Source organism: Leptodactylus fuscus, chromosome 7 (assembly GCF_031893055.1).
Source record: "Leptodactylus fuscus isolate aLepFus1 chromosome 7, aLepFus1.hap2, whole genome shotgun sequence".
Taxonomy (NCBI): Eukaryota; Metazoa; Chordata; class Amphibia; order Anura; family Leptodactylidae; genus Leptodactylus; species Leptodactylus fuscus.
In genome coordinates this window covers 144557040-144559257 of record NC_134271.1, presented here as the reverse complement: position 1 = coordinate 144559257, position 2218 = coordinate 144557040, and positions in this window count along the sequence as shown.

Genomic DNA, 2218 nt, shown 5'->3' with positions numbered 1-2218 from the left:
ATAAACCAGAAGCTGGATGTCTAAATGTCTAAATCTGAGCAGATAACAGGACATTATGGTGAATACTTCACAACTCCAGTATTAGGAGCATCTCCTGGTGCATTATGGGTAACATCACTCATCTACACATTACACACAGTGTAAGCACCCTGATAATGATCGGGGAAAGCCTGATTCACCGAGCGCTATACATATTGTTAATGGAAAGACATGCCGGAACCCTTTCCAATAGATGCCAGCCCAGGGGAGGTGATTAAAAATAACAAATACTTACCTCTCCTAGGACTCCAACGGTTCCCAGCATCCTCTTTAGGGCTCTCCTGGCCTGTGACTGAGGTCACTAAGGGGTCACTACTGGCCTCTGGGGTGAGTGACCACAATTGCAGACAGAAGGAAATCGAAGATGCTGCTGCAGAAAACTGGACAGATCGAGGATGCCATGGGCCTCCGATAATTACACTCTGGGGTCTAAGGAGAGCCCAGTGTATAATAATAGCACCAGAACAAGCCTGAGTGCCGAACCTCATGAGTATTCATTAAATTTTGTGGGGGTCGCCCGATGCAGCACAAGGTGGAATCTTGGGAGAATTTTATACTATTTGGGGCTACTGTGGGGAGCATATTATACTGTGTGAGGGCAACTGTGGAGCATTATACTGTGTAGGAGTTACTGTGGAGCATATTGTACTGTATGGGGGCCATTGCGGAGAATATTATACTGTGTGGGCAGGTCTCTGTGGAGCATATTATACTATGTGGGGACCATTGTTGTGCAAATTGTACTGTGTGGGGACTACTGTGAAGCAAATTTTACTGTGTGGAGGCCACCATGGTGTATACTTTATTGCGTGGGGACTACTCTTAAACATTTCCCTTCTCTTAAATCCACCCCTAATATATATATATATATATATATATATATATATATATATATATATATATATATTGGATGTGTATCTGTTGGATCTTCTGATTTTGAATGTGTGTCCTTTGTGTATGGAGCAGTAATGCCATATATATATATGTGTGTATGTATATATATATACATATATATTTATATATATATATATATATATATATATATATATATATATATATATATATATATATAACAGCGCAGGGTCACGCAGCACGTTACTCCGTGTGAATGCATCCTTACACTAATGGTTCAACTCTGCTACACTACTCTATTATACTGTGTGGGGTCACTGTGGATCATATTGTACTGTGTAGGGGCCATTGTAGAGCTTATTGTACTGTGTGTGGGAACTTGTGGAGCATATTTTACTGTGTGGGGGCCATTGTGGAGCATATTGTACTGTGTGGGGGCCACTGTGCAGCATTTTATACTGTATTGGACTACTGTGGAGAACATTATACTGTGTAGGGCCACTTCACTATTTATACCACTCAGTATCTGTTTTATAGCAGACATATGATATTATTACAGAGTGTAATTACATTACACGGTCATTATAAAACAGATACTGTGCAATGTAAATAGTGAAGGGGTCAAAGCACTTGCAAAAGTACCATTGTCTCTTCAAACAGTTGATTAGCAGGGGCTCCGGGTGTGGGATCCCCACTGACTTTTAGGACCCTGCAGATCAAATGTTTCACCGAGCATCCAGCTCATAAAATTGTTTCCATGGTGGGCACTGTGCTGCTCACTCCCATATTCTTGATAACCACAGTTCTGGGTACTATAGCTGTATCTCTTTCAAATATCTGAGATAAAACTGCAGCACCCATAACCAACACTATTAGGAGTACACTGTAGGGAGGAAGCCCCAGTAAAAATTTCCACAGAGCCTACAAGAGTTTAGTTAAGCCACTGTCTCTAGCTGCCATCTGTGTAATAAGCTCAATGTGTTTTATCCTGTAAAATTCACACAGACCAAGACACAAACTGTGTGAAAACTAGAGATGAGCGAAGTTTTCAAAAATCCACTTTGCCAGATTTCCCTAAAAGATTTGGTTCTATAAGATTTGATAGTCCTGCTGCCAAGAGCAGTGTAATATAGTATATGAACATTAATTCATAACAGTCGTGAAGCCATTTACCGGGACCTATGAGTTAATCCAGGTTACAAACTATCTGTGTGACAAATTTCATTCAAATCTGTTCAGCGGTTTTTGTGTAATTGAGTAACAAACATCCAAACATACAGTACATTAGTAGGATGACAGCTTTATAACAGATAAGTGCTTTATAATA